Consider the following 13,967-nt stretch of genomic DNA (forward strand, 5'->3'; position numbering starts at 1 on the left):
GATACCTCTGCAACATGTCCACGTTAGTAAATTTTTTACTTCCATCTAACATTGCCATTAAGTCATCCATTCATGGAATGGGTTAATTATCTAAATTGGGGGTTTGATTTTTATCATTCTCTCAGATGCTGATGTTTTTTAGTTTAATTATGGGCAACAGAGGAATTCAGAAAACTGCACAGTGGAATATACCACACCTTTTTTCGGCCTCTCTGAGGGAACTGGGAATTGTCTTTACTTTAAGGTACCTGAGCTTGATTCTATCATGGGTGTAAATCTTTTTCATATGTTCACTTGGGTTCTGAACCTTGATACTGGGCTGGTTTTCAAACAACAAGCACCTAATGTGTTATATGTGGTAGCAGTGATTAGAACCCAGGACTGCCCCCTCCATGACAAATGCTGCCTTCAAGCTAAAGGGTCATGCTACCTTTATTTGCTCCCAGATGCTTGCATATTTGTATGATGGGAATAGACCCTCTTCAGTTCTTTCCCTAGAGTTCAAATTGTATACTGAACCTATGTTCTATGCTCAATGTGTTGCTAAGGAAAAACAACTTGCACCATTACACGGATTTTTTATCAACAGTCTGCCGATAAGGGGAAGTGATTTTTAATTTCATTCTGAAGCATCTTCTAACTAAGACCAGATTAGTGATAAGGAATCTGCTAAACCTTCTTTTTAAATGTGTTAACCTATTTTTTTTTTTAACATTTGTGGTTGGTGCTTCACCCCACCACTGAAGAGCACAATACTGTGTGTTTGCCTTCTCCCTGAAATATCTTTTATATTTAGAATGTATATATACTTCGGTTTTTTGAGAAATCTCTGCCCACAAAAACAACCTGGCAGAGATTTGTTCACCAGTATAGAATGGAAATAAATTCAAAGGTCTAATTTGTACTGGCAGTGGTCTTCCTCTTCATCAGAATACACACACAATTAAGATCTAAAAACAGTTCCAACAGATAGGACAGTGAACCAAAAAGAGGCTTTGATTCTTTTGAAGATTTAAATATGGAATGGCCATCATAACTTTTTCATTGTCCCTCATGAACTCTTCTTTATGAGAGGATTTTTTAATCTCCTACAAAGGCACAATGTCAGTTTTTTTTAACAACTTAATAATAAAGAACCCTTTAAAATTCATTTAGCCCAGCACTTCTGCTCTTCTTTCTCTTTTATGTCTTAAATTTGAGGTTTTGAGCAGTTTCCTTAGGGAACAATTTTCTATCCTCCCTAATATACTTATGATCAAATTCGTCTGTTGTGCAATTGCAATAACTTAGAGGAGTTGCACCAGGAATAAATTTGGTCTGTTAGACTGATTATACTATTGGAGAGTGCAATTCATGAAATCCACCAAACAGATATTTTATAATGTTAAAAGGCAATTTAGGGTGCCTTTTCAGTAAGGCAAGGAAGTGTTTAAAGCAAGTACTTAATTGCTTTGCCGAATAAGGATTGAGTGCTGAATTGGGGTATTAATTTTGTACTAAACTGAATATAAAACTTTTGTGCTTGAAAGAAATGTACAATGGAAATAACATTTGAAAAAGTTAATTGCCTGCTTTTATTACATTGTTTAATATGATTTAAAAATAGTATTAATAGTATTGTGTTAGATTTGTCTACTTTAAAATAACATTCTTTGCTATTTGCTATTTTTATAAGTAACAATATGATTATTATTATTTCAAGTTTAGGAAAAAAGCATTCTCCCAGGTTTCTTTTTGCATTCCATAGCACTTTCTGTATACTCCCTTTTAATACTCCTTTATGGTCATTTTTCCTTATTATTTGTCTAAATCTTTGAAGCAGAAACAGGGGAGCAGGAGAGGCAGATATTTTCAAATAAAATATGGCTATAATACCACAAACATTGGTAAGGGCCTTGGGAATATGTAAATTACCTGAAACTGCTTCTAGATAATTTTTTTTTTAAACTAACAAGTCAGTTGAATTTCCTAGGTAGCTGTTGTTTTGTAATATGGGTTTGTATGGCTTACACTTTGTTTTTTGGGAATTGCCGATGGGCAATTTCTTTCAGAAATGTCTTGCCAATAGTGATGAAACAACTATGCTCCTTTACCTACTGCTGCTTGTTTTTACTAAATACAGTGACCCACTCCAGCCAGCAGGATGCACTCTGGCAGCTATACCCTCTATCCTTGGTGCCTGTCCAGCTTTAAGCCTCATTACCTTTGACTTGTATGCAGCCCCATTTTGGGGCTCACTATGCAACTGCTTGGAGTCAGGCATTACTCAGCTGATAGAGAGAGGTTGCCAAAAATATGGTGTATCCTTGGGAACCTGGGAGGTTTAACAGATGTGTGCAAAATTTTCTTCCTTAATGAGCAAATGAGTCAACTGGAACACCAACTGATCAGTAGCCCAGGCAGTGACCCACTTATCAGTGGGAGGAGGCATTGTTGCCAAGCGTTATGATATTATTGAGTCTTATGATACTTGCTTGCTCTCCTAAAACTTCAGTTCAATAGGCTGGATTAATGTAATCTCAGCTTTCATTTAAAAAGAAAACTCTCCAGTGTTGCAGAATGAAACTTCAGTTGTGACCCTAAAGATTCAAAACCCACTGTGAACAAGAAATCCAAATGTATCATTGGTTTAAATCTATTGATTTTAATGTCTGTTACAAATGATAAGTTTGGAAATACTGTGAGGAGGTGGAACATACATTGTCCTTGAGTGGGTTGCTTTGTAGAAGATATCAGATCTGAGACCACTCCATAAAATCATGAGCTGCTAGTGCCTGAGCTAATATATCTGGGTCTCCTGGCACGAGGGCTATAGTGAACTAGCATCTATGAAGTCTAGCAGCCTAGGGAGAGATAGAAAGCTACGCTAAGCAACCGTAGGTTGTTGGAGTGAATGCTGACACACTAGAATTTTTATGACTTTGGAGGTTCAGGCTGGCTACTCCTGTGACATCATCTGAAGGACGGGTGAGGTAGGGAGCTACTAGAATACGGGAGGAGCCAGGATTCCAGCAGGGCAATCTCAGGAGAGATCATGCTGCCACCTCTTGTGGCTTCTACTTCAGTGCCAAGCCAAACAAAACCTTGTGAGTGTATCACCTTTTGCAGTAGCTGCTTGGATGTTATTGCTGTGGGAGTACTTCTGGGCACTTGCTAGTTTTGTGGCTATCTGTGGGTTTAATTTTATTTTTTTTTACAAGCTGGTTGAGAGACAGGAAGACCTTGCTTTTAGAAAAATGTTGCTGGGATGACCTAGCTGGTTGCTGAGTCTCTTATTTAAAAACAAAACAAAACAAGCATGTTTAAAAGCATGTGAACATTTTATTAGCCAAATGCCTCTTCTGCAACTGTTCCACCAAACGTACAGGAATATCACCTTGAGCGTTAACTGTGGCAGCTCATATTACCGGTGATCCTTGGAATGCCCTAGGGTCACTGAGGACTGTACTCTGGTACAAGCCCAATGACTTCTGTTACTTTGTCAGCAATCTTAGTCCAGAGATCTGTTGCTAACAAAAGAGGATGAGAAAACATCTTTTAGAAATGGGGAACAAATGAAGCATTTCAGAGCACCTGCACATTCACTTTGACTTTGGGGGGAGCTGTGAGTTTGCTGCCTTTCTCAGTGGGTAAACCTATCTGATTTTTCTTGACACAGAAAACTCTGGAAAAGCTCCTCACTGACTTAAAGCAGGAATAGGGGCAGCATTTCACCCCAGGATAGTTAATCTTTTTCTCTGTTCTTAAATGATTGGCACATGAAATTCAGATAGGAGCAGCAATTTTCATCAACTATGAATGGGACAATTATCAGATCTATTCTTGTTTGGAAGCTCTGTGAAAAGCTCTGAACAGTAAAGAGTCTAAGCTCTAATACTGATAGTTTTCCATCTGTCACACACAGTTGCTACAATGGATTAGAAATAAAACTAATTTACTGGAATGAAAATGAATTAAATAATGGTTGACAATAAATTAGGGATAGGAATAGGAAATATTACCTCTCTGCAGTAGGAAAGAGTTATTTTAAACTTGTTTAAAAATGAGAAATGAATTATTGCTATTTGTTAACCTTTAAAAGGAAATGGTTTGGACCTTTCTTTTACAATTGAAATGATCAAGATATTTACACTTTCAATAACACATGCACACAGATACTGCGATTCTTGGCACTCATCCTCTACCATTTAGTGTGGCCCAATTATTTTCAGTGATGAGTCAGGGGCAGCTGAATGTGCTGCCTGCATCCAAAGGCTATGCTAGCACTGCTTCATTAGGCACATGCTGCATACCCAGGGACACTCAAGGCAATTAAACATCTGTGCCAATTTAGATTTTCACATTTTCAAAACCCTTTTCTTTAAACAGTTTGCAGCTCTTTCCCCTTCCCCACTCCTATCTGGTCCGTGTAGCATACAGTCCTCCATCATTTAGTCCCTGGGCTGAGGAAATTGTTATTGTAGTCGCAGTACGGGGCATTGGAATGGAGCTTTACAAATTGAGTGTAACACTGAAGGACACAGAAGTATTACTGTTAAGACTTATGTCCATCCATGTGCAAAGCTCGTTGTGGTAAACTAAACACTGTGTCAAGTGCTAAAACTTTATGAGCCAGCCTTTCAAAGGTGGGGACAGACAGTTGCTTTGCTCTGTTTGCATATGCTTGGATTATACATATCTGCATGGATGTCTGGTATGTTTACACAAAGCTTGTATATATGTGGGGCTATGGGCCTGAGCACATATCTGAGTTGCACATATTGGACATCATGTATGGACAACACTGCTGATGTTTGCAAATCCAATGCATGATTCAAGTCTCAAAATTAAGACTATCTGTCCTTTAGTCCTCCCTCCCTCTTGCTCTGCCTCCTGATTTCTGAGCCACCATCTTTCACCTGGGGCATGATCATTTCAGGTTCAAATTCAGCTTTATATGTATGCACATTGCATGTGCAGATATGTTTTCTCCATTTCCACCTTTTAGAGGGGAAGCCTGCTCTCCATTAATAGTCTTTGATGTGGAAGAAACTGCCTCCACATCTGCACAGAATCTCCAGAGTCCTGTATCTCTCTAAATACTTCTATTCCACTCATTTACATATCACCATACTTTCACTCCTTTCCCATAAGCCATTTTATCTGAAGGTAGTGTGGCTATCTGTTACTCAGTTGAGCGCTTCCTTTGTAAGGGCCCCTAAGCTCTGAAATTCACTCCTACTCCAAGTGACTCTCGGGGCATTCAGCAGGGCTCATTGGGTTTTTTAGGCTCTTGAGAAGAGGTAAGTTAGAGCACAGGGTTGGATTCTGCTCTAAGTTACCTTTAAGTTACCTTTGTATAAGTTACCTTTTTGTATAAAAGAAGAGAATGTCAGACTGACTTATATACCTGTATCACTGGCAGTATCACATAATGATAGGTTGTTTTGGCTATGTGATTTATTATGCCTTTATGTGAAAATAATACCTAAATATAAATTTTCCTTTTAGAAAATGCAGTAGGAAAATAATTCCATAGAATAAGCAAACTAATATGACTGGTATATAAAACATAATTATATTGCTATATGGCTTTGTGCTAGGGAAGATATAGGCAAAATCTGGCAAATTGTGTAATCAGTCATTTAAGTGATTTATTAAAATTAAAATTGTAGAAATGATGTGGATAGTAATCAGTTTTCATTACAGTTTTTTGCACATCTCAGTGCTATAATTAGATGGTGACATCTGTCATTGCTGATTAATTTGTAGAGAGTTCTCTCCTCCCACCAAGATTTAGTGTGTATGAAGTCAAAATTTTCATAATCAAAAATGTGAAATAACTGCTATTAATCTGGGGATGTCAGACTTTTCTTCTGTACCTTTGTAAAGCAGATGGCTGTGGTTTAGAAATGCATGGGTCAGTATCTTTCCTAACACTTGCTGAAGTGTAAGTATTCTAATAGGATCTGTGCAGTTCTCACACTACTGGGTAAATGGAATTTGCAATTGAATGCTAGCACCTGGGATTAGGGAATAGCAATCATGCTTTCCTTAAAGTCTCTTGCTGCAAGGTTTACACATTTTGGGTTCAGTGGCCCATGAAAATCTGTCCTGACTGTCGAAGAAGAACTTTAATAAATCATTCTGGGAAGAGCTCCTCTTCTAAACTATTGAGAATTTAAACAACCTGGGTGAAATCCTAACCCCGCTGCAGTCAATAGGAGTGTTGCGCTTCATACCAGAGGGCCTAATTTTCACTATCTGTCTTTGCTGAGCACCTTAGCCTTGCTGCCATTTCCGGAAGCCCTGACACTTGGAAAAATAGCACTTATGTCCTGTGTCCTGTCTCCCTGGCCAAAGAGATGCCAAAAGGCTGGTTTTATTAAAACTGGTGCAGCAAGGTGTTATTATCCACTTCTTCCTGCTGAAGGGTGGATTAAACCCAATGGAAAGCAGGCACTGTTGTGCTGCCCTGTTTGTCTTTCTCTTTCTTGGGTTTCTACTTATGTCTACTCTGTATAGGGGCTACTGCTCTTTAACTACAGTGACGAAGTTCAGATTGCCTGGCCCCTTAGTCTGGATGAACCTCTAGGAGCAGTAGGAATCCTTCCAAGTGACAGATTTGCCAACACAGTCTGTCTTCTGCCAGTGGGGCTGTGTCTACTCTGGGGATGTTACTGGTTGAGCTATTATGGTGCCAGGATGTAATTTTTCACCTCCTTTGTTCACATAGCTTCAGCAGCACCACTTTGTAATAAGGACAAGGGCTAAAACCCATTGTTTTCCAGCCAGCTGAGTTTATTAAAATAGCTCAGTCCCCGGAATGTCCCATTTTTAAACCCAAATCACACAGTTTTTAGTAGGGATGTGAAAGGTTAAAAAATTAGCCATTTAACCAATAAGTGCAGTAATAACAGTTAACTTACTTGTTATCCTTTAGCTTGGGTTGGGCCCAGTCTGACAGGGAAGGGGGAAGGGAAGCCATGTGGTGCCCAACAGCAGGCATCAAAAGGCAGAAGGGCAGGGAGGGAGAGAGAAGTGAGGAGGAGGGGTAGTCTAACAGGAAAACAGCTAATAGCCTAATGACTCATTAATTAAGCAGTTAGCTGCTTGTTCACATATGCTCCCTCCCTCTCACCATAGAGCTTCACACAGGTTGTGTTGTCTGGCTGGGCTCAACTCCCTATCCCTTTGCCCCCACAGTCAAAGGGCTCTGGCTTCCATCAGCAGCCGTGTCTGAGCTGCTGTGTTATCGATTAAGCGGTTAACCAATATAATGAGAGGAGGTTAAACAAATATTTTAAAAACGATATTACATTCCTAATTTTAATTTTTTAAAATGATATTTACATTTTAAATATATTTTTAAATGATACTTTAAATTTTAATATGTTAATATTTTAAAATATTTGACTATTTTAAAATATTTTAAAATGTGGTATTTTGATTTAAATGATATTTTAATTTTAAGTGATATTTACCAGAGACTGGTGGTGGATGGGTTGTACTCGACCTGGCGGGATGTGAATAGTGGGGTTCCCCAAGGCTTGGTTCTGGGTCCTACACTGTTCAACATCTTCATCAGCAACTTGGACAAGGGGGTGAAAAACACGTTGTCCAAGTTTGCCGATGACACCAAGATGTGGGGAGGGGTAGGCACACTCGAAGGGAGAGAGAGAGACGCTGCAATTAAATTTAGACAGACTACAGAAGTGGACAGATGGTAACAGGATGGGCTTCAATGTAGACAAACAGGGTGTTGCACCTAGGGAGAAGGAAACAGCATACATACAGGCTGGGGAGTTCCCCCCTTGTGAGCACAGAGGCAGAAAGGGATCTTGGAGTCATTATTGACTCCAAGATGAACATGAGCTGCTAATGCCAGACCACAGCCAGCAAAGCCAACCGCACCTTGTTCTGCATCCAAAGATGCATCTCAATCCAGTCCAGAGAGGTGATACTCCCCCTCTACGTGACATTGGTCTGGCCTCAATTGGAGTACTGCATCCAGTTCTGGGCACCGCACTTTAAGAAGGATGTGGCCTGCCTTGAGAGGGTTCAGAGGGGGCCACCCGCTTGGTTGGAGGGCAATAGGACAGGCCCTATGAGGAGAGGCTGAGGGACCTGAACCTGTTCAGACTCAGCAAGCGGAGGCTGAGGGGGGATTTGGTGGCTACCTACAAACTCGTTAGGGGAGATCAGCATCAAACAGGAAAGGTCCTATTCCCCCCAGCACCACCTGGGGCAATAAGGAACAATGGCCAGAAGCTGCTGGAGAATAGGTTTAGGTTAGAGATTAGGAGGCACTATTTCACTGTTACGGTAGCTAGGATCTGGAACCAAGTTCCTAGGGAAGTGGTCCGAGCTCCTACCTTGGGTAAATTCAAAAAGAGGTTGGATGAACACCTGTCTGGGGTCTTTTGATCCCAGCGTGTGCTCCATCCAGTGGTGGGGGGTTAGACTATATGAACTATTCAGGTCCCTTCTGACCCCTAACTACTATGACACTATGACTATGACATTTCTAATTTCTAGGAAGTTGTACTATGTCATGGATGTCATAGTAGTTAATCCTAATCAGGCTATTGCATGCATAAGAATGTATAATTCCAAATCCTAATGTCACGTGTATGGCATTATTGGACTCTGCAGTTTGTTGTTTGAAAGGATGCTTCTATGCAATCTCTTCATAGACATATAAATATTTTTTCTTTGTTTTGGAAAGATTTACAGAGCAAGTATTCTGGCCATTTACCTCATGGGCACAAGTCCAGTTTACACCACAAATAAATATGATAGATTCATTTTGGATGCCATCAGTACACATCAGAGAAGTGCTATATGGTTTGGCTACACTTGACATGCCTGGCAGTTTCTGTTCAAGAGATTTGGGAATGGAGCAAGGGGAATACAGGTAGAGACTGAGGAGGAATCACAGAGCTGTCCATGGAATACCTGCCTGTATTTCCTGGTTAGACTGATGCCTTCAGCCCCTGCAGCTCTTCCCAAGGGCAATTCCCTTTGAGCTGAAAGTGAGCTGCACCTGAAATAACCTGTAGAGACTTCACAATGTTTTTGAACATCTTTTATAGCTTGAAGTAATTTGAAAGATGTAATTTATATGCTTTTATTTATTCTCTATAGACAAGAAAAAATCTTCTAAGAAGGTGAACTATGATCATTTGGAGACATTATGTAGTATCAATGGGCTACAGAATAGGTAACTATAATAAATAAATACATATTTGTTTGTTTCCAGATTTATTGGGGGAAAGATGGCAGTACAGTGTTTTTTAAAGTGTTGTCATGGTCTGAAATTCTTCCTCTTTCGTGTTCTGAATAGTATATTCATTCTTTAGTGACAAACATAAGCTTATATTCCTTTTTATCCTGTAAACTCTACAAAGCCAGGGCAATTGTGGGAAAGTGAAGTGTATTATATGAGAACAGTAAAGTACTAAAAGGTGTGCAGTGCCCTCAATGTATTTTAGTTATGAGGGAGATCAATAGCTTGCTATTATACATCTTCACTAGGTTTATTGCTAGAGTGAATAGCATCTGCTTTATAAAAAATGGAGGGGAAGTTAAGAGGGGTCATGTGTCTTTTGCCTTATGAAAAATGCTTTCAAATATAAGGGACAGTTGAGAAGTATACTACTTTCTCCCCCCGCCCTTTTATAAATGTGCTCTTTCTAGTTTTCATAGAATCATAGGGCTGGAAGAGCTTCAAGGATCATCTAATTCAATACCCTGTACAGGGGAAGGTTCTCTTTAACTTTCCTTGGACAGTCTGATAGCCACTATCTGAACCCATCTGGCCCTTTAGGAGCAATTTGTGGCCCATAACCACTAGGAACTAAAAAACAAATTTGGCACATGGATGAGCATGACTTACCTGGTGAGGTGAGGCCACATCTGGAGTACTGTGTCCAGTTTTGGGGCCCCCACTACAGGACAGTTGTGGACAACTTGGAGAGAGTCCAGCAGAGGGCAGTAAAAATAATTAGGGTTTTGGGGCACATGACTTATGAGGAGAGGCTGTGGGAACTGGGCTTATTTAGTCTAGAGAAGAGAAGACGGAAAGGGGATTTAAATAGCAACTTTCAACTACCTGAAGTGTTCCAAAGAGGATGAAGCTAGACTGATACTGCATAATGGAGCATCCATTATCCAGAATGGAGCTAAACTGTTCTCAGTGGTGGCAGATGAAAGAACAAGGAGCAATGGTCTCAAGTTGCAGGAAAGCAAGTTTAGGTTAGATATTAGGAATAACTTTCTCACTGAGGGTAGTAAAGCACTGGAACAGGTTACCCAAAGAGATGGTGGAATCTGCATCCTTGGAAATTTTTAAGACCTGGCTAGACAAAGCCTTGGCTGAGATGAGTTGTGCTGGTCTTGCTTTGAATAGGGAGTTGAACTAGATAGTAGGGCTGTGCACAGCTTTGGGGACTGGTTCAATTCAGAGGAGATTTGACCCGATACGGTGGCTGAATCTCTGAATCTGAATAGAATCAGGAGACCAATAAGAAGGTCCAAATTGATTAAAAAAAGATTTGGAGAGCTTTGGGAAGTCCCCGCTCGCCACTGCAGGGAGGTGGACCTGGGCTCTGTGCTGGCAAGTAGGGGGAGAGGGGGCTGGAGGAGGGTAAAGGGGACCATGAGGGGACCCCTGCCAGGCCCCATCCCTGCCTGCTCCTCCAGCTCCCCTGAGCACCCCTCCAATCCCTGTCAATTCTCATGGCCCTCCGCCCCCCATCCATGGCTGCCCTGCCTGGTCCCAGCTCCTGGTTCTTAAATTAAAAAAAGACAAAAAAAAAAAACCCCGCACTCATGGGCTCCTGCCAGAAGGTGGAGGGCAATCCCTGCTGCCCCCACTGCCCCACACTGTGTGGGGGCTTTGTCATGAGCTGCCACCCCCTGCCTGCTCTCCCAGCCCCATTGATAACTGCCCTGCCTGGCCCCAGCTCCCAGTTCTTTAAAAAAAACCAAACCAAACCAAACCAAAACCCTGCACTCAATGGCTGCTGCAGCAGCCATCGGGGCTTTTGGGGGCTCGTGGCAGAGCCCCCCATGTAGTATGGGACAGTGGGGATTGCCCCCCCCTCACGTGGCAAGAACTGGTGAGTGTGGGGCTTTTTTTTTTAAAAAGCTGGGACGCTGGGGCTGGGCAAGGCATCCTTAGTGGGCAGAGGATGTTTGATTCAGAGACTCAGCCGATTTAGTGGCAGCGGAATCTCCAAATCAGATTCAGCTGAATTGATTCAGGACAGTGATTCGAATCACCAAATTGCATCACTGTCTCCCGAATCGGCTGAATCCAAATCCAAAGTGAATACTAGCCACTTCACACATGCCTACTAGACAGCCTCCTGAGGTCCCTTCCAACCCTAATTTTCTATAGCAGATTCAATTCAATGTAGATAAGTGTAAAGTGTGTACTTGGGCAAAAATTCTCCATACTATACCTACAGTATGATGGGCTCTACATTAGCTGTTACCATACAGGAAAAAGATCTTGGAGTGGACAGTTTGCTAAAAACATCAGCCCTATGCTCATCAGCCATCAAAAAGGCAAAGAAAAGGGATTACTAAGAAAGGAATTGTAAACAGAACAGAAAGTATCATTATGCCCCTTTATTAAACCATGGTACATTCGCACCTTGAATACTGTGCCTTGTTTTGGTCCTCATGCCTCAGAAAAGATATAGAATAACTTGAGAGGTTACAGAAAAGGGCAACAAGGATGGTTACTGGTATGGAAGGGCTTCCTTATGGGGAGAGACTAGAGAAGATAAGTTTATTCAGTTTAGCAAACAGTTGCTTAATGGGGGACATGATAAGGGTTTACAAACTACTAAATGGTGAGAAGAAAGTAAATCGGGATTTATTGTCTGACAATAAAAGAACTAGGAGTCATAAAGTAAAACTAGTAGGTAGGTAAGTTTAAAACTAGAAAAAGGAAATTCTTTTTTACACACGGTGTAATTGAAATGTGGAACTCATTACCATAGGATGTTGGACAATCACCTTAACTTAGGGGTGGGCAAAATATGGCCTGCAGGCTGGATATGGCCCCTTTAGCAGCAGCAACTCATTGGATCTGGCCCATGGATGGCTGGCAGCTCTGGCTGCCTCATGGTGCTGGATGGGTGGGCAGGACTGCTTCTGCCAAGCAGCATCAGCCCTTGATGTTGTGGCATCAGTTGTGGACCCAGGTGGGGCTTCCAACACAGCAGGCAGGCAGTAGCATCAGTTCTGGAGCTGGGCATGGCTTCTGCTGCAGTGCAGAGAAAGCTACTGCAGTGCAAGCATCATCCAAGCTGCTCTCTCAGTGCAGAGGAAGCTACTGCCTGGAGCCCTGACCCAGAACCTGTTGGTAACATCAGCCATGGACCCAGGCAGGAGCTGCTGCCATGCTGGGTGGGCCACGGTGGCAATGTCAGCTGTGACACCCCAGCAGGTTCCACATTGTGGCCCTGGAACCTGCTGGCTGTGCTTGCCGCTGATTGCAGTGCCCACCTGCTGTGGTGGAAGTCCTTATCTGTGTCCACATCTGAGCTTCGGGGCTTCTGGAGAACTGTAGCTCTAGCCAGTTTCCGGAGGAGGGAGATGGAGAGGGGAGGGGGATCCAGCCGTGTTCTGAAGGGAGAGAGGTGAAGGGGGAGAGACGAGGAGAGATGAGGAGAGGAGAGAGGGGGATGGATGTGATCCTCAGCAGGTCCCCAAAGCTCATAAGTGGCCCTCCAGTCAAAATAATTGCTCACCCCTGGCTTAATCAGATTCAAAAAGGGATTGAAGAAAGAGGAACATTGCATCAGTAGCTATATTGATCATGGGAATTAAGGCTACAGCCTCCAAATTGAAACTTCCTAGACCTTACACATTTGAGGAGGCAAGTGGGAGAGGAACTAGGGAAAAATCTGGGTCACACCCCACTCACTTTCCTTTTCAGCATCCAGGCTCTGCCACTGTGTTACACAGGATACTGGACAAGATGGAGCTGTTGTCTGGCCCAGTGAATGGCAGTTCTTATGGTACCACTTACACTACCCAATGCAAAGCTACCTCTAAACATACTTACAGATTTTAAGCTCTTTAGAACGCTTTAAGTAAGATCTTTAGGACGAATTTGCAAATGATGTTGGGACAACAAAAGCAACATTTTTGTACATGTGTCTAGCTCTACTAATTATAAATCCTGCACATCATGTATAAGAAAACTGGTTTTGATGAAGACTACCTTGCATATGAAAGTTAATCTAATGTTATCCCAACCATGCAGTTGGCCCAGTAAAAGATATCACTTAAAAAATCGTTGCCTCCTGAACTGTACTGTCAGTCTATTTGTTCTGTATCATGTATTTCAGTTGAAGATGTAGTAAAACTGTGCCAACACTTTTGTAAAATTCTGGTTTACATCTAATAAACTTATAATTCTTAGTGAGAATACCATCGCTGTGGTTGGGTTACAATATCTGAGATATTTATCAATGGAAAAAATATGATGTATAACTTTAGAATTTTTTAAGAACCAGACTATTTGTTCTTCACTAGGTGAAAAAGCACCAAGAGGAAGATTTGATCTGTAAAGACGTTAGGGGCAGAGTTTGGCTCTACATTAGAAAAGTGTTGTTCTAAGGAGAAATTTCAGGCTAAATGACTCCCATTCTTCAGTAGGGCTGGGATTTCACCATAATAAGTGTCTTTAGCTAAGAGCATGTCTTTTATAGTTTAGAAAAGAGAAGTGATAAATAGGAGGGGTTAATATTTTTACCTCCCTGTACTACTGCTAGTAGGTTATTCTATATTATTTGTTTGGCATTTTTATCTTAAAATAAACAGGCCAATTAGAAATTATACCTTTTAGTGAAGGCAGGCACTCAGATAAGAATGAGACATTTTGTTTTATGTACTTTGTGACTGGTTACAAATATTCTGTATAGATCATCAGGAAAAAAACAGCTAGGAATGAAAGGGCTAGACAT

General features: G+C 41.4%; 1 long non-coding RNA gene across 1 annotated transcript; it reads left to right on the forward strand.

The window, feature by feature from the left end:
* The first annotated feature begins 2,989 nt into the window (after positions 1–2,989).
* LOC109320137 lies at positions 2,990–13,405 on the forward strand. The gene is made up of 3 exons (XR_002103727.1): positions 2,990–3,086; positions 9,127–9,202; positions 12,935–13,405. It is a non-coding gene; the product is annotated as an uncharacterized LOC109320137 (long non-coding RNA).
* The last annotated feature ends 562 nt before the right edge of the window (positions 13,406–13,967 follow it).

Source organism: Crocodylus porosus, unplaced genomic scaffold (genome assembly GCF_001723895.1).
Source record: "Crocodylus porosus isolate Cpor-Errol unplaced genomic scaffold, CroPor_comp1, whole genome shotgun sequence".
In the NCBI taxonomy this organism is placed as follows: domain Eukaryota; kingdom Metazoa; phylum Chordata; order Crocodylia; family Crocodylidae; genus Crocodylus; species Crocodylus porosus.